At 42.7% G+C, this 18,616-nt stretch overlaps 1 protein-coding gene and 1 long non-coding RNA gene across 3 annotated transcripts in view; one reads left to right on the forward strand and one right to left on the reverse strand.

Annotated features, from left to right (window-relative positions):
• LOC131184077 (uncharacterized) overlaps window positions 1-17,244 on the forward strand; it is a 110,537-nt gene extending 93,293 nt beyond the window's left edge. For both annotated transcript variants that reach the window (XR_009151911.1, XR_009151910.1), the window contains 3 exons: window positions 1,298-1,462; window positions 9,641-10,235; window positions 16,562-17,244. This is a non-coding gene — a long non-coding RNA (uncharacterized LOC131184077). The remainder of the gene's footprint in view (window positions 1-1,297; window positions 1,463-9,640; window positions 10,236-16,561) is intronic.
• Window positions 1-18,616, reverse strand: part of LOC131184076 (guanine nucleotide-binding protein G(o) subunit alpha) — a 229,577-nt gene that overhangs the window by 194,073 nt on the left and 16,888 nt on the right. The gene's annotated exons all lie outside the window — the stretch shown is intronic.

Genomic DNA, 18,616 nt, shown 5'->3' on the forward strand with positions numbered 1-18,616 from the left:
AAAAAGGGCCATAAAATCAGGTCCAGTGGCTCGCTTTATGACCATCACACCTGTAATGGGCAGGCTCTATTACAGTTGTAAGTGGAGGACTACCATTACAAGTTCATCAACTGAAATGCCCAGATTGGTCCCAATGCATTAGACTTGGAGGCTTTTTAATAACATTCTGATCGCCATTTAAAGATTAAGGAAGCATCACCAAACATAGCCTGGATGATCCAGGATTTGCTTTGCAGTTCACCAAAAACACAAGAATGCTGCATTTCGCCCATAGCTAAACTAACAGAATAATAGAAGAATTGAAAGGGACCTTGGAGGACTTCTAGTCCAATCCACTCCTCAAGCAGGAGACCCTATACCATTTCTGACAGATGGCTGTCCAGTCTCCCCTTAAAAGGCTCCAGTGATGGAGCACCCACAATTTCTGAAGGCAAGTTGTTCCATGGATTAATTGTTTTCACTGTCAGGAAATTTCTCTTTAGTTCTAGGTTGCTTCTCTCCTTGATTAGTTTCCATCCATTGTTTCTTGTCCTGCCTTCAGGTACTTTGGAGAATAGCCTGACTCTCTCTTCTTTGTGGCAGCCCTTCAAATACTGGAACACTGCTATCATGTCACCCCTTAGTCCTTATTTTCATTAAATTAGACATACCCAATTCCAGCAACCAGGTTTTGGTCACTACCTTTAAAACGCTCCATGGCTTAGGGCCTGGGTACTTACGGGACCGCCTACTGTTACCGCATGCCTCCCACCGACCCGTACGCTCACACAGAGAGGGACTTCTCAGGGTGCCGTCCGCCAAACAATGTCGGCTGGCGTCCCCCAGGGGAAGATCCTTCTCTGTGGGGGCTCCTACCCTCTGGAACGAACTTCCCCCTGGTTTACACCAAATACCTGACCTTCGGACCTTTCGCCGCAAATTGAAAACACATCTATTTATTCGCGCGGGGCTGGCTTAAATTTTATTGGGTTTTTATTGGGTTTTTTAAATTTTTATTATGAATTTTAATGGGTTTTTTAGTTTTATATGTTTTAAAGTCTTAGGCCAATGGTGTAATAAGTTTTTTAATTCAGGTTTTAATTGTATATTGTATTGTTTGTTTTATTTTGGCTGTACACCGCCCTGAGTCCTTCGGGAGAAGGGCGGTATAAAAATCGAATTAATAATAATAATAATAATAATAATAATAATAATAATAATAATAATAATAATAATAATAATAATAATAATAATTCTTTATAAGTTTTTAGCCTCCAGTTCCTCTAATCATCTTTGTTGCTCTTCTCTGCATTTAAAGGTAAAGGTTCCCCTCGCACATACGTGCTAGTCGCTCCCGACTCTAGGGGCTCATCTCCGTTTCAAAGCCGAAGAGCCAGCGCTGTCCGAAGACGTCTCTGTGGTCATGTGGCTGGCATGACTAAACACCAAAGGCACACAGAACGCTGTTACCTTCTCATCAAAGGTGGTCCCTATTTTTCTACTTGCATTTTTTACTTGCTTTCGAACTGCTAGTTGGCAGAAGCTGAGACAAGTAACGGGAGCCCACTCCGTTACGCGGCATGTGGCACTAGGGATTCGAACTGCTGAACGGCCGACCTTTCGATCGACAAGCTCAGTGCCTTAGCCACTGAGCCACCATGTCCCTCTCTGCATTTAGGGCAGGTTAAAGAATGGCTACGCTTCCAGAGGCTTTCTTGATCAAATCAAAGGTTTTTTTTATTCACAATCCAAAGAATGATGAAAAATAGCTCCCCACAGAGATTACAATTTTTTTTCCGTTTTCAGCGTATTTCATCTTTAGTTAGATGAAGCATAGTTATTGCCGGCATTGATCAATGATTCTTGGATTTATGCGCCTTTAGGAGATCAGTCACAACTTGGCAAGAGGAGATGGGCGAATTGGGCAGTTTCAGCTTCTCATTTTGCTAATATCTCAAGTCCCATTCTATTTGAAAATCAGAATTCCTTTACAAAAAAAACATTGCCATTTCTCCCAGCCAGTGCATTTTCACTCTGCAATTTCCCCTCCAAATGTATATCGTAGCTGCAAACAGATTTTCCCTAACAGAATGCATTTTGCTGCAGTATTTTCAAGAATAGAAATATTTTTTCCCTTAATATGCCTTCTTATTGCCTGCACGCCATATTGCAAAACACAAACAAAGACATAAAATGGATGAATTTCATGTAATAGCTTTTTGGATCGTATCTCACTGCAGAAATGTAGTGTTAGATAAGTTGGCATTCAAATGTGAAGGAAATGAATTTTTTGCCAAGTCCCTTTTTAAAAATGCAGTTATATTCCTGAGATTAAACTTCAGTTCTTACGCTCAGAAACATTTATGCAGTAAAGCCTTAATCACATTATGACTAAAAACCCAAATTTTAGCCTCTCTTTTTTCTACTCTCACAAGTCTCATTTCTTTCATTTCAGGTTTTTTTTTTTTAAAAAAAAGGGGGTTGCACTAACATTGGCCTGTTTGTCATTGAATATGCATTTCATTCTGCAATTTCCCCAATTTACAACAGTTCCTATAGTGACCGTTTGAAGTTACAACAGCACTGGAAAAAAAGCGACTCATGACCATTTTTCATACTTACGACCACTGCAGTCCCCCATGGTCATGTGATCAAAATTCAGGCACTTAGCAACTGGTTCATATTTATGACGGTTGCCGGGGTCATGTGGTCCCCTTTGATGACCTGACAAGCAAAGTCAACGGGGAAGCCAGATTCACTTAATAATCGTGTTACTAACTTAATGACTGCAGTGATTCACTTAACAACTCTGGCAAGAAAGACCTTAAAATGAGGCAAAATTCATGTAACAACTGTCTGACTCAGCAACAGAAGTGTTTGGCTCAATTGTGATCATAAGTCAAGGACTATGTATGTAACCATTTTTAATGTTAAACCACTCGGAGCCGGGATGTGCTAGAAGGAAGTAAAAAAGACAAGATGGCGACAGCTGCTAGTTGATGACAGACCCTCCCTTCTTCTCTTACCTTCACCCAAAACTCATTTTAAAAAAAGGTGTGGCTTCAAGTACTTAGCCACAGCCACCATCATCTTCTTTTTTACACACACATTTAAACAAACACACACACACACCAATCCCTGAGTGGAAGAGCTTTAAAATGCTGTGTGAAGAGAGACTTTGCTTTAAAACAGGGGTCTCCAACCTTGGCAACTTTAAGACTTGTGGACTTCAACTCCCAGAGTTCCTCAGCCAGCTGTGAGTTGAAGCCCACAAGTCTTAAAGTTGCCAAGGTTGGAGACCCCTGTTTTAAAACATGGCTTAGCACAATGTGAGGGCCATGATTACCACCTGCCAAAGATTCTTCCCATCAACTACAGTTGTTTGTGTTCTAATATCCAATTTCAATCCCAGGGGAGGCCAACCGTCACTGGCCTACGGAGATGATTACCTAATAGGGTAATAAAATGTCTACAAGAAAACAACCCAAGTTTAGAGAGCACCAAGGACTCCCCTGTATGGAGATGAGGGAAAACTATTTCAGGAGAAGAAATGTCATAGATTTAATGGAAAGAACCTTGGAGGACACCCAGTTCAGTGTCTCTCAACCTTGGCCACTTGAAAATGTGTGGGCTTCAGGTCCCAGAATGTGTGGACTTCAACTCCTAGAATTCCCCAGCTGGGGAATTCTGAAGTTGAAGCTGAATTCTGGGCCACATCTTCAAGTGGCCACAGCTGACAAACACTGATTTAATTCAATTCCCTGTCCACTACAGGAATCCATACAAACAATCATCCAACCCCTGTTGACACATCCTCAATGAAAGAAAGCCCACTATACTTCGATGGCAGCCAGTTCCATGGTTGAACAGTTCATACATTAGGGTTTGGGGTTTTTTCTCCCTGATGGTCAGTCACAATCTAATACAGATTGTATATTAGATTGTGACTGTCTTCTGGAATAACTTTAAACAATTCTTCTCCATCTTCTTCAGGATAGCCCTACTGATCCTTGAAGACAGCTATCACATTCCCCTGCACTCTTCTCTGACAGAATGAATATGAGCCAGCAGTGTGCAGCAGCTGCCAAAAAAGCCAACACACTTCTAGGCTGCATAAACGGCTTTGGGTGAGTTATCATCTGTACGCTGATGATACGCAGCTGTACTTTTCTACCCCGGGCCACCCCAACGAAGCTGTCGAAGTGCTGTCCCGGTGCCTGGAAGCCGTACGGGTCTGGATGGGGAGAAACAGGCTCAAGCTCAATCCCTCCAAGATGGAGTGGCTGTGGATGCCGGCACCCCGGTACAGTCAGCTGCAATTGCAGCTGACTGTTGGGGGCGAGTCATTGGCCCCAATGGAAAGGGTGCGCAACTTGGGTGTTCTCCTGGACGGACGGCTGTCGTTTGAAGACCATTTGGCGGCTGTCTCCAGGAGAGCTTTTTACCAGGTCCGCCTGGTCCGCCAGTTGCGCCCCTTCCTTGACCGGGATGCCTTATGCACGGTCACTCACGCTCTTGTCACTTCTCGTTTGGATTATTGTAATGCTCTCTACATGGGGCTTCCCCTGAAGTGCACCCGGAGGCTTCAGTTAGTTCAGAACACAGCTGCGCGGGTGATTGAGGGAGCCTCACGTTGCTCCCACGTAACACCGCTCCTGCGCAGTCTGCACTGGCTTTCTGTGGTCTTTCGGGTGCGCTTTAAGGTTTTGGTTACCACCTTTAAAGCGCTCCATGGCTTAGGGCCCGGGTACTTACGGGACCGCCTGCTGTTACCTTATGCCTCCCACCGACCTGTACGCTCACACAGAGAGGGTCTTCTCAGGGTGCCGTCCACCAAGCAATGCCGGCTGGCGGCCCCCAGGGGAAGGGCCTTCTCTGTAGGAGCCCCTACTCTTTGGAACGAACTTCCCCCTGGTTTGCGCCAATTACCCGACCTTTGGACCTTTCGCCGTGAGCTGAAAACATATTTGTTTATTTAAGCGGGACTGGCTTAAATTTTTAAATTTTTAATTCCAAATAATTTTAAATCGGGGTTATTATTTATAAATTTTAAGGGTTTTAAATTTGATTCAATCAACAATTGATTGAATTGTTTTAATTCCGGCCATTTATGAATTATGTTCGTTTTAAGTTCTTGTTTTAATTGTATATTGTGCTGTTTTTTATGACTTGGCTGAGTCCTTCGGGAGAAGGGCGGTATAAAAATTTAAATAAATAAATAATAAATAAATAAATAAATAAATAAGAGGGACAGAATCAAGATCACGTGACATGTTTAATACCACTTTATAATGCCTTGGTAAGGCCATGCTTGGAATACTGAATCCAGTTTTGGTTGCTACGATGTAAAAAAGATGTGGAGACTCTAGAAAGAGTGCAGAGAAGAGCAACAAAGATGATGAGGGGACTGGAGGCTAAAACATATGAAGAACGGTGGCAGGAACTGGGTATGTCTAGTTTAATGAGACATGATACCAGTGTTCCAATATCTCAGGGGCTGCCACAAAGAAGAGGGAGTCAAACTATTCTCCAAAGCACCTGAGGGTAGAACAAGAAGCAATGGGTGGAAACTAATCAAGGAGAGAAGCAATCTAGAACTAAGGAGAAATTTACTGACAGTTAGAACAATTAATCAATGGAATGACTTGCCTCCAGAAGTTGTAAATGTTCCAACACTGGAAGTTTTTAAGAAGATAACCATTTGTCTGAAGTGGTGTAGGGTTTCCTCCCTAAGCAGGGGTTGGACTAGAAGACCTCCAAGGTCCCTTCCAACTCTGTTATTCTATTCTATTCTATTCTATTCTATTCTATTCTATTCTACTCTACTCTACTCTATTCTATTCTATTTGGAAGAGATCATGGAGATCAACCAGTCCAACCCCAAATGCCACGGAGAAATTCACTATGAATGGATCCCTAATAGAAGGTCAACTGGAACATCTGTTTGAACATCTCTGGAAGGAGAGGACACCCTGTCAGGCCTGGAAGCCTTGGAGTTTTCTTTCATTGGGGGTGTTACTTAGAACCCTGACACACCACCACCCACCCTCTGAAGCAGTCTGTTCCATAGGTCAACAGATCTTCTATCTGTCTAGTATCATCTGAAGAGGAATTAGGAAAAGGGAAATAAAGAACATGGCTAGAGGTTCCATCAATAAAATATTGGAATCTGACACAAGGAGCTGTTCAATTCTACCAATATAAATGATAGCACAAGTTTTTTTTTCCTTCTTAAGTAGAAACATTAACATTTGTCCTGGTCTTGCTCAAAAAAAATGTGATGATTTAAAATTCACAGCCCAGTTTCACAAATATGGTTGCCAGGAGCTCCTATGAATGTAATTCTGGCAGCCGGTAAGAAAATCACTAGTGTGAAATAATACAGGACACACACATGGGGTGGGGGGGGAGCAGAAAGAGAGAGAGATACAGAGAGAAACAGACACAGAGAGAGAGAGACAGAAAGAGACAGAGAGACAGAGGGAGGGAGGGAGGGAAGGAGGGAGGGAGGCACAGAGAGAGAGAGGGAGAGGGGGACAGAGAGGGAGACACACACACACATAGAGAGAGGGAGAAGGAGGGAGGCACAGATGGGGGAGAGGGAGACAAAGAGGGAGAGGGAGGGAGAGAGAGAAGGAGGGAGTGAGGGAGGAACAGAGAGGGAGGGAGAGGGAGAGCACGGGACAGAGAGGGGGGACAGAGAGCGAGAGAGAGACACACAGAGAGAGACAGAGAGAGGAGGGAGGGAGGGAGGGAGGGAGGGAGGCACAGAGTGGGGAGAGGGAGACCAAGAGGGAGGGAGAGACAGAGAGAGAGACACAGAGAGAGAGACAGAGAGCGAAGGAGGGAGGGAGGCACAGAGGGAGAGGGAGAGAGAGTGGGAGAGAGAGGGAGAGAGAAAGACATACACACAGAAAGAGAGAGAGAAGGAGGGAAGGAGGGAGGGAGACATACAGAGAGCGGGGAGACAGGGAGAGTGAGGGTGAGAGGAGAGAGAGAGAGAGAGAGATTACCATTTAGATTTGCACCAATTCATAATATGCTAAAGCTATTTATATCTTTTTCTTTCCTCATTTATGGGAAATATAACATAAATTCTCGACATATTTTTCTGAGGTGAATTTCCTTCTTTTCATTCTTTAGCATCTGTATTCTTTCCCAGGTGGACTTTTCTGACACTTCCTGCCCCCCAGTAGAAGCTCTTTATTAATCAGGTGTTGATAAGTCACCTTTAATTATGCAGCATTTTCCCAGCTGTAATTTGGGTGGCTTTTTTTCTGCAGAGAAGGTGGACAGGAGCAGAGCTTTGGCTCAACTCGGGTTGGATAAAAGGGAGACAGGACTGGAAGGCCTAGGTTGACCCCAGGGAACCTTCTTTTAAATCAATACGGTCACTGTCAGCATCGATAAATGGGGAGCTACCCGCTTCAAAGCAGTTTTTAAACTATTGGCCTTTTCAATGGGAGAACGAGATGCTAGATCGAGACTAGCTTAAAGAAAAGAAATCTGAAGAACCAGAAGTTTTAGTACTGCTTTAGCAAGGCCATACTGCATCCAGTTTTGGTCACCATGTTACAAAAAGGATGTTGAGATTTTGGGAAAAATGCAAAGAAGAGCAACTAAGATGATTAAATGCCTGGAGACTGTTGGAAAAAATATCCCACTGGTTCAATTCCAAGCCAGGAGAAAGACACTGGAAACATGGAGGCTGATTGGAAAGATTGTTTAATGTATTAGTAATCATTGTTTAATGATGAACAGAACCACATGGAGTTCAACGTGAAGGGTTTTTATACTTTCTCTTGGGCTTTGCACTTGAGCTTCCTGTTCCTGTGCAAGAACATGTATTCTATTGGCTGTTGTCAGACTCCCATGGTGCCATGTACAATCCTAGGAGTTTGTCTGAGCTAAGTTTGATTGAAGTTTGCTGATGCAATGAAGGGACATTGGGCAATCCCTATTGTGACTGAGGGCTAACCCTACCTTTGTTAGATCTTGGGTGAGAGTATTTACTTATGAATAGAGCTATCTATCTCTTTAATATCTAAAGTGCTGATATCTATTGCGGGATATTAAGAAAGGTGGGGGCTATTAAGAATGAGTCTGTTTCCTGCCTCTAAAAAAAAACCATGATTTCTCCATTTCTCATCCAGTGAAATATAATATTCTGCCTTTTTAAATATTTCCTAAAATATTTCATTCTTCTAGGAGAGGGGTGGGTGCTAACTTTCTACAAGACAAAAACATATGAAGAATGGTTGCAGGAACTGGGTATGTCTAGTCTGATGAAAAAAAGGACTGGGGGAGACATGATAGCAGTGTTCCAATATCTCAGGGGCAGCCACAAAGAAGAGGGAGTCGGGCTGTTCTCCAAAGCACCTGCAGGTAGAACAAGAGGCGATGGGTGGAAACTAATCCAAGACAGAAGCAACCTGGAATTAAGGAGAAACTTCCTAACAGTGAACTGGCTTGAAAAAAACATCAGCAAGAAGCTTCTCCTATAGAATAGTCCGAACAAGGAAGCTGTCATCTGTTAGCTGGTCTTCAGATAAACAATGTCCTCAGTTTACATCATTCATTTAGTGACCATTGGAAGTTACAACAACAACTCTGAAAAAAAATGACCTATGTTTAGTCTTTGCACTTTTACAACCATTTCAGCATCTTCATCAACACGTGATCAAAATTTGGGCACTTACAGTAAGTACAGGTAGTCCTTGACTTATGATTGCAACTGAATTCAAAGTTTCTGTCGCTAAGCGAGACCATTTTGAAATGAATTTTGCCCCATTGTACGACCTTTCTTGCCAGAGTTGTTGATTGTGAATCATTGCCGTCGTTAAGTTAGTAACATGGTTGTTAAGTGAATCTGGCTTCCCCACTGACTTTGTTTCTCAGAAGGTCGCAAAAGGGGATGAAGACATGAAGCCGGGACACTGTGACCATCATAAATATGAGTCAGTCTGAATTTTCATCACTTGACCATTGGATTGTCAAGTGCCTGGGAAATCAGGAGATTGAGGCAGTTCAAATGAGTGTAAAGTTTTATTGCCAGTTTAAGCATTCTACAAGAATCTGGCCAACTAACAATCCAGGGAAATGAGTGGGAGATAAGAAAGGAATTCAAGATGGGCTGGATTTAGATCTCTTGCGGGTGCGCAGGGACTCATGACTTACGATATGTTTGACCCCTCCTTCAGGCTCAGCTTGATCATCTCCAACAAGGATCGTAAGTGTGAAAAACGGTCATGAGTCACTTTTTTCTGTGCCTTTGTAACTTTGAACGGTCACTAAATGAACTGTTGTAAATCAAGGATTAACTATATGCATTTACAACAGTTACAGCATCCTGGGTCTTGTGATTGCGATCTTTGCAGCCGACATCTGACAAGCAAAGTCAATGAGGGAAGCCAGATTCACTTAAGAACTGCAAGAGTTCGCTTACCAATTGTGGCAAAAAAGGGACATAAAATCAGGCAGGATAGACTTAACAACCACCTTGCTTAACAATGGAAATTCTGGTGCCGGTTGTGGTCCTAAGTCAAGGACTACCTGCATTATTATGTCCAGTTCAGTTCCCGTTAAAATGTAGCTATTCCTTCTCAATTTACATCCCAAACCCCATATACCAATCATGTTAATCTGGGCTTTCTTTTTTTAGGACCATGAAATCTGGCTTCCCATTTGGAGAGAAAAGACACATTCTGTGCTACAAAATGCTGGCTCCAACCTTCAAAGCAAGCACGGCTGGACATTTGCTTTTTTTTTTTTTTTTTACTAAAATAGAAAATAAATCGTTTTAAGCACTGCCTTCTGCTGCAGCCCAGATCCAGTCTCTCGATTTGTCATGAAAAAAACAAACAAACACAGAAGAATCCCTCCTTCTGTTTGCAAGAAACAGCCTCTTTCCAGATTAATCCAGCTGTTCAGATGATAAGCGAAGAGCTAAGCTCCTTGGCCAGCTGCTCCTTCTTACCACCGTGCTCCTATTCCTTTCTCCATTGATTCTGCCATTACCGCAGCCTTTTCTGACCTGAATCCATGGGTCAGCCGGGGATGATGGGTGATACAGTGCACCACAACTAGCATTTAACCTCTAAACATGCTTGCTGGCAAACTGGTCCAGATAACAGAACAAAGCAGAGAGCATCTACACCACCTTTCAAGGTGAATGAAAACTATTTTGCAGAGGAGAAAGGCAGAAACGGAGCAACAGGTGAATCCACCTAGTGCAGTTTTGCAGATACAACACCCAGGTGAGGAGCTCTGAGAAAAACTGACTTTGTACATACCATCAATTAAAAAAAAAGAAAACCACAACTCGGTAGCTTTAGCCCTTCTCCCAGAAATCAAGATTAAGGACATGGAAGAGGATGGAATTATCATCCTGATTTAAACCTCTATTTCTCTAGCAATTAAATATATCTTTTAGCTTCCCTCTGCATAAACTAAAAATTAAGATTACAGATTAACAGAGTTGGAAGGGACCTTGTGGGTCATCTAGTGCAACCCCCTGCCCAAGCAGGAGACCCTACACCATTTCTGACAGATGGCAGTCCAGTCTCTTCTCAAAAGCCTCCAGTGATGAAGCTCCCACAACTTCCGAAGGCAACTTCTGTTCCATTGGTTGATTGCTCTCACTGTCAGCAAATTCCTCCTTATTTCCAGGTTGAATCCCTCCTCTTTCAGTTTCCATCCATTATTCCTTGTCTGGCCTTCAGGGGCTTTGGAAAATAGGTTGATCCTCTCTTCTCTGTGGCAGCCCCATAAATATTGGAAGACTGTTAGCCTGTCTCCCTGGTCCTTCTCTTCAGTAGACTAGCCAGGCCCAGTTCCTGCAACTGTTCATCATATGTTTAAGCCTCCAGTCCCCTCATCATCCTGGTTTGTTTGTTTTTATTTGCATTTATATCCCGCCCTTCTCCAAAGACTCAGGGCGGCTTACACTATGTCAAGCAATAGTCTTCATCCATTTGTATATTATATACAAAGTCAACTTTTATTGCCCCCAACAATCTGGGTCCTCATTTTACCTACCTTATAAAGGATGGAAGGCTGAGTCAACCTTGGGCCTGGTGGGACTTGAACCTGCAGTAATTGCAAGCAGCTGCTGTTAATAACAGATTGCATTAGTCTGTTGAGCCACCAAAGATTGCTTTTCTCTGCATTCTTTCTAGAGTCTCAACATCTTTTTAATAGTGTGGGGACCAAAAGTGGATGCAGTATTCTAGGTGTGATCTTACTAGGGCTTTATAGAGTGGTATTAATACCTCCCTTGATCTTGATTGTATCCCTCTGTTTATGTGATTTAGGAGTGCATTGGCTCTTCTGGCTGCTGCGGCACATGGCTGGCTCATATTTAATTGGTTGTCCACTAAGACTCAAAGATCTCTCTCACAGTTACCGCTATTAAATTGGTTTGCTTTTAAAAAAAACCACTTGTGTTAGAAGCCTTCTCTCTTCCAAACAGAGAGCCTACATTTGCAGAAAGTTCACAAACACAGAGCTGTTCAAACTCATGTTTGCAGCCAGGGTGAAGTAAAATGGCTGCGTGCGTGTGGAAACCTGGAAGTCCTCAACACTCACTGAGCAACTATCTGAAGTTACAATGGCACTGAAAGAAAGTAACTTACAACTAGTCCTCCCATTTACAACTATCACAACATCCCAAACAGTCAAGTGCTCAAAAAGCAAAGTCAATGAGGGATTCACTTAAAGACTACATGATTTGATTAAGAACTGCAACAATTCATTTAACTTTCCTGGCTACAACAAAAAAAGAAAATCAGGCGCCACTCGCTTAACAATCACCTTGCTTAGCAACGGAGATTCTGGTCTCAACCGTGGTCATAAGTCAAAGACTACCTATACCTCCCATCTTCACTGAGGAATTTCCCTCTACAGCATCTCTCTATAGAGAAATGGGTGGTGCGGTGGCTCAGCAGTTAAGACACTGGGCTTGTCAGCCAGAAAGCCAGCAGCTCAGGTTCGAGACCCGAACTCTGTGCAATGGGATGAGCTCCAGTTCTCATCTCAGCTCCTGCCAATCTTTAGCACAGTGGTGAAATCCAGTGGGATCTATCTGGCTTGCACAAACCGGTAACACTGGTGGCAGGAGGCTCCACCCACCCGCCAGGATGTCATTACATCCCGTTTTTGACCCTCTGCGCATGCGCAAAGGCTCTGTACCTGTGCAGAAGAGGTGCATGCTCAAGCATAGTGAGAGCGTACGCGCGCTCACATTCCCAAACCGATAGCAAAGGTAAATGCATTTCACCGCTGCTTTAGCGGTTTGAAAGCATGCAAATGCAAGTAGATAAATAAGTACCACTTCCTTGGGAAAGTAATAGTGCTCCATGACATCATGCAGGCCAAATGACCACAGGAATGTCTTCAGACAATGCTGACCCAATGGCCTTGCTGAGCACCCAAAAGTCGGCAATGGCAACCTGAGAAAAAATCCACACAGAGTCTTTTGCCTTTTTACCTACAATTCTGCAGAGAGCCTAAAGCATCCCACCATTGAAAAAAAAAAAGCCTGTACATGCCCAATTTCCCCTTCCCCTACCTTTTTTTGGTGCCTTGAATCCAGAGTCAACTCTAGACATGTTGTCATTCTAGGCACAGTTATGTTCTGGTAACCCGCACAGCTTGGCTCTTCTTCCCATTTTGTTAGGGATTTTTTTTTTTCTTTGAGCTTTAAAGCTTGCAATTTTCTTTTCCTGGATCCATTCCCCCCACTTTGTTGTGAAACACAATAAATAATTTTAATTGCATCAGCATCCATTGTGGGCATATGGCAACAATTCTGCGAAATTATATTTAACCCTCAAGCAGGTGCGCTGATGACCAGAGGGCACCCTTGTTGCTTTTCTGGGTAAAACGTCGACTAGCTATTCGGCGTACGACTCGCTCACTCAGGACCTTTCCAATCAGACCTTTCTCTTCTTTTAGTAATGTAATAGTAATTTTGTATGCTCTCTACATGGGGCTCCCCTTGAAGAGCACCCGGAAGCTCCAACTGGTCCAGAATGCGGCCGCGTGGGTTATAGAGGGAGCATCTCGTGGCTCCCATATAACACCTATCCTGCGCGGGCTGCACTGGCTCCCGGTGGTCTTTCGGGTGCAATTCAAGGTGTTGATTACCATCTTCAAAGCGCTCCATGGCTTAGGACCGCCTACTGCCACAAACAGCCTCCCACCGACCTGTGCGCTCCCACAGGGAGGGCCTCCTTGGGGTGCCGTCGGTGAAACAATGTCGCTTGGCGACCCCCAGGGGTAGGGCCTTCTCTTTGGGGGCTCCTGCCCTCTGGAACGAGCTGCCTCCGGGGCTTCGCCAACTCCCCGACCTTCGGACTTTCCGCCATGAACTGAAGACTCTTTTATTCCGTTGAGCTGGGCTAGCCTGATTAAGTAATTTTAAATGGGGTTTTAGTTCTTATATTACTTAGTTTTTAATTTTGGCCACTATTTATATAAATTTTAGTTTTGTTTTTATTGTATATTTATTGTATCTTTTAAATTGGCTGTTAACCGCCCTGAATCCTTCGGGAGAAGGGCGGTATACAAATGCAATTAATAAAATAAATAAATAAAAATAAATTAGTTAGATGTAATAGTAATTTTTCCCCAAGATTTGCAACAATCCTCTTGCTGAGGGCTTACTACCACTCAACTGATCTTGTCGATGCTTAGGAAAAGTGTAGGAAGAAAAAGTACTAAAGCGAAAAGGAAAGAAAATTAGATCTTATACTTCTATTGTATTTTTGGAATTGAAATATATTTTTCAATTTTGATGCCCGTTAATATTTGGTACCCTAGGCCAGAGTTCCCCACCGCAGTTCGTGCAAGTGTCCGGCAAGCATGCGTGCGCGCAGCTCCATTGCTCGTGCGAGGCTGCGTATACATTCACATGCATGCTTGCCGGCCATTGCCATGGCCCAGTTGCAAACCCCTCATAGCCCGCTAGTGGGCCAGGGTCCACATGTTGGGGGCCCTGCTCTAGGCCAGGGGTCTCCAACCTTGGCAACTTTAAGCCTGGTGGACTTCAACTCCCAGAATTCTGGGAATTCTGGGAGTTGAAATCCTCCAGGCTTAAAGTTGCTAAGGTTGGAGACCCCTGCTCTAGGCAAACCTGCCCTGCTTGATTCATAAAATCAAGGTGCCTTAAACTCAGAAAGAGACTTGGTTCTTCAACAGCCGTTGGGTGCAAATTAACTTTTTTTTAAAAATGTATTTTATTGAGTTTCCACAATTAAACAATTCTTATTCGCCTCTTGTGCATGACTGTGACCATTTACATATCATCACACTACAATTCACCTATAGTCTATACATTTCTACTAAATCTACATTCTATTCTGTCTGTTTTTTCCCATTTTTCTGTTTTTGATCCAATTGCACCATTTCTCCCATCTTACATAAAATTCCGAGTCCATCAATCCTTTCAATTCAAGTGTCGATTTATCCATTTCGGCGCAATCCAATACTTTTTTAATTATTAAGTCTTCAGATGGTATATTTGTGGGTGCAAATTAGCTATACCTAGTTAGACTAAACCAGGGGTCTCCAACCTTGGTCCCTTTAAGACTTGTGGACTTCAACTCCCAGAGTCCTTCAGCCAGCAAAGCTGGCTGAGGAACTCTGGGAGTTGAAGTCCACAAGTCTTGAAGGGACCAAGGTTGGAGACCCCTGGACTAAACAGCCAGTTTGGTGTAATGGTGAAGATGTTGGCCTAGATACCAGAAGACTGTGAGTTCTAGTCTCACCTTAGGCATGAAAGCTGGCTGGGTGACTTTGGGCCAATCACCAGGAGACAGTGAACTAATCCCGTTTTAAGCTTGAAAGCCAGCTGGATGGCTTTGGGCCGATCACCAGGAGACAGTGAATTCTAGTCCCACCTTAGGTATGAAAATTGGCTGGGTGACTTTCGGCCTATCCTTCTCTCTCAGCCCAATCCACTTCACAGGGTGTTGTTGTTGTTGCGGGGAAAATAGGAGCAATAAGTAGGTTCACTGCCTTGAGTTACTTATAAAAGCAAGCAAGATGGAATAAAAAATAAAATAAAATAAAACTATATAATAAAAGCAACAATGGAAGACGGAGCCAAGCCCTTGATTAGCTCAAATATCCAAAAGACACTCAGTTTGATTTTGATTCAACAAATCCAAAAAAATGTTGATTGCATTCAAAGTAATGCCTTGATTGAACTGCCCTTAGATCAAAACTTCCCAGTACCCTATTATCTACATTAATGGAAAAATTTAGAGTCACAACACACTCTTAAAAAAAGGTAAAGGTTCCCCTCGCACATACGTGCTAGTCGTTACAGACTCTAGGGGGGTGGTGCTCATCTCCGTTTCAAAGCCGAAGAGCCAGCGCTGTCCGAAGACGTCTCTGTAGTCATGTGGCCGGCATGACTCAACGCCAAAGGTGCACGGAATGCTGTTACCTTCCCACTAAAGGTGGTCCCTATTTTTTCTACTTGCATTTTTTATGTACTTTCGAAACTGCTAGGTTGGTAGAAGCTGGGACAAGTAACGGAAGCTCACCCCGTTACACGGCAGCACTAGGGATTCGAACCGCCGAACTGCTGACCTTTCGATCGACAAGTTCAGCGTCCTAGCCCCTGAGCCACCGCATCCCTTAACACACTCTTACTCCAACCTAAGTTCACCCAACACAACACCTGAGCTCATGCAACATATTAAGCCCAAAATACCATATCATTTCATGGTTTAACATGCTTGTCCTGAGGCGATGGCTGCCTCTGGGTACAGGCTCAATTTTAGTCTCAGCTTGTACAGGTAGTCCTCGACTTACAACAGTTCATTTAGTGACCGTTCCAAGTTACAACAGCACTGGAAAAAGTGACACGACCATTTTTCACACTTACAAGCTTCGTAGCGTCCCTATAATCACGCGATCAAAATTCAGATGCTTGACAATTGGTTCATATTTATGACTGTTGCTGTGTCCCAAGATCACGTGATCCCCTTTTGCAACCTTCTGATGAGCAAAATCAACGGGCCAGCCAGATTCACTTAATAACCATGTTACTCACATCAGTTGCAATGATTCACTTCGCAACTATGGCAGGAAAGATCACAAATGGGGCAAAATTCACTTAACAAATGTCTCATTGAACAACAGGAATTTTGGGGTCAAGTGTGGTCATAAGTCAAGGACAACCTCTCTCTAATATCTTTTTTTTTTATTTGAATTTATATCCCGCCCTTCTCTGAAGACTCAGGGTGGCTTACACTGTGTTAAGCAATAGTCTTCATCCATTTGTATATTATATACAAAGTCAACTTTTATTGCCTCCAACAATCTGGGTCCTCATTTTACCTACCTTGTAAAGGATGGAAGGCTGAGTCAACCTTGGGCCTGGTAGGACTTGAACTTGCAGTAATTGCAAGCAGCTGTGTTAATAACAGACTGCTTTAGTCTGTTGAGCCACCAGAGACCCTAAGATGCTAAGTGCTGGACCAAAACTGTGTTGAAAATGAAATATGGGCTTTATTTTCATTCTTTGATAGCTGGAAATGATGAGAATATGAATTTTTCTCTCTCGTTTCAGGAGGAAATGTTACTCGTGAACTTGGCAAATTATCTTTCTATCGGTAGCATTGTAAAACTGAAGGACCAACTTGTCCTCAGACATGGTATTTAGCAAAGAATATTTCTGGATACCCAGAAGCTGGCAATCTGCAAATCATGGCATCAACATTCAGATTAATCTCAATTTCCAAGAATGCTTCTGGCCCATCCATACTTCGACTGACCATTCATACAAAATTAGAATCCTGGAACACCACAGCCCAAGTCTTGACTTCAAAATGTTCCCATGGATCTTCAAACCATCTTAGAGGCCAACGAGTCATCTCAACAATTTGCTTTCTGATCATTGTTTGTTCTGTGATTGGCAACACTCACTATGATAATCATTTGATTAACTGACAGGTAGACCCATGCACACCCCCAAAGCCAGTCTGGCAGATTTTCTCCAAATGCATCAGAACATTGCAAACGAGCTTGCAATCCTCTAAAATTGATCAGAATTTGGCACCACAACCAAATTCTGAATGTTTAGAATAGGAGGTTGAACAAATAAACTGGGCGACTTAATTTGGCATTGCTATTATCATTTCAAACTACCAAATCTAGGCATTATTTACTTACTATGTTTTTAACCTGCTTTCCTTCTCAAAGCAGCCTGGAAAGCGACACAAGAATAAATGATATAAATTTAAATGTATACGAATGAAATAAAACAAATAATAAACCTATTTCTCATAAAAGCCAGTATCTGCCTATCTATTTGTCTATCTGTCATCAACATCACCATCATCATCTTTTAATGACCCCATAATCTCTTGCGGGGTGGAGTCTGGGCAACTGAATGGAGCTAACAGAGTGTTTTAATGGCCGGATGCCTTTTCTGTCACCAGTGAAGAGTTCTGTTCAGCAGATTATATTCAGTCTGCCCAGAGAGAGAAATATCTGCCTCTACCTAGGATCGAACTCACAGCCTCCTGACTGTGAGATGAGAGCTCCACCTCTAGGCCACTGCACCACTCCCCTCTCTTTCTCTCTTCCTCCTTCCCTCTCTCTCTCTCTCTCTCCCCCATCCATCCACCCATCTCTCTGTGTGTATCTATCCACCATCTCTTTCTCTATCATCTCTCTCAATTCTCTCTTGCTCGCTCTTTTTATATCATCTATCTATCTATCTATCTATCTATCTATCTATCTATCTATCCATCCATCCATCTATCTAATATTTCTGTGTGTATCTATTCATCATCATCTGTCTGTCATCTCTCTCTCTTTCTCTCTTTCTCTCTTCACCCGTGTGTGAATAGATCTATCATTGTCTGTCTGTTTGTCTGTCTATCCTATTCTATCATCTCCCTCTTATCTCACTTGCTCTCGCTATCTATCTATCTATCTATCTATCTATCTATCTATCTATCTATCTATCTATCTATCTATCCTATCCTATCCTATCCTATCCTATCCTATCCTATCCTATCCTATCCTATCCTATCCTATTCTATTCTATCTCTCTCTCATCTCACTCACACACTCTCTATCTACCTACCTACCTACCCACCCATCACTGTCATCTCATAAGCAAGTGACTTTGGGTGGTAGTGCACAACAAAATTAAATCAATATCTAAAATCATTATCCTTAATAAATATTAAAAACGTTACAAATTATATAATTATAATATAAAGTATTATCAATATAATATTTATAATATAAGCAGGGATACAAGAATTAATGCATCATTCACTGAAATAAATTCATTGAAGCAATTCGTGTTTCATATTTTCCTATGAAGGCCAATGGGGCTTCTCAGACCAACCTACCAGCTTGCTGCTGGGGAAAAATGAAAGAAGGCAATGCTATGTATGGAGCTTTTTGCTTCTGAATGGAAAGCAAAATATAAATTTAACCAACAGAGAAATGCATAGTTCCCAGGAATCAATTTGTAATTATGACAGCATATACAATAGCTGGATAAAATAAACACATGCAATTTATTTATTTGGCAACATTATTCACTGGCTACTCTATTCAACAGAGTTTTAGGGTGGTTATTGTAGGGAAAATTTAAGGAAGGAAT

This window comes from Ahaetulla prasina, chromosome 12 (genome assembly GCF_028640845.1).
Source record: "Ahaetulla prasina isolate Xishuangbanna chromosome 12, ASM2864084v1, whole genome shotgun sequence".
NCBI lineage: Eukaryota > Metazoa > Chordata > Lepidosauria > Squamata > Colubridae > Ahaetulla > Ahaetulla prasina.